This window comes from Chondrus crispus, genomic scaffold (genome assembly GCF_000350225.1).
Source record: "Chondrus crispus Stackhouse genomic scaffold, scaffold_58, whole genome shotgun sequence".
In the NCBI taxonomy this organism is placed as follows: Eukaryota; Rhodophyta; class Florideophyceae; order Gigartinales; family Gigartinaceae; genus Chondrus; species Chondrus crispus.
In genome coordinates this window covers 19,830-20,510 of record NW_005178551.1, presented here as the reverse complement: position 1 = coordinate 20,510, position 681 = coordinate 19,830, and positions in this window count along the sequence as shown.

The window sequence follows — 681 nt, the reverse complement described above, 5'->3', positions numbered from 1 at the left end:
GTGGAAAGGTGATAAAAGAGTTTGTATTCTTTAGGGTGACAAGGGACAGCCCTGCGACAGACCGCCCTGCGACAGACCGCCCGAACCCTGGCGATGCATGGATAGTCGCGAGGAGGCTCGCTGCCAACAACAGTAGAGAAATAGATGCCGCCGGATGCAACTGCCATTCGGGCCTTGTCATACCGAATGCAAACACTATCCAGCGGGTAAAATATCCTCGCTGCTTGCCACTCAACGCTTCTTTCTCTCTCATTCGCACGCAGGTCGACCAACTACCCTTCGAAGGGTACTACATGTATGTACAAAAATAACCCCTTTCAGTTGAAGAAAAAAAACAACTTCTTACTCCAGTTCCCTATAACTATATTATATTTCCCCTTTAACTGCGTGAGTTTGTTGACAGACGTGCGGTGTGGTGCGTGTGGTGACATCACCAAGTACCGTACCAGTCATGTTTTGACACCCACCCTCCACCACCCTCCACCACCACCCTCCACTACCGCGAACGGTCCCTGCAATTAACGTTCACCCACTGTGCAAACTTGATACGGTACTGCCTCAAAGGGTCTCCCACAACACAAGAATGAAACTGCCTTCGTCGTACTCGTGTGATTTGTTCACAATCACTCCTTGGGTCACCCTCTTCTGTGCGAACTTAATCAATGTACGCGACCTTATACA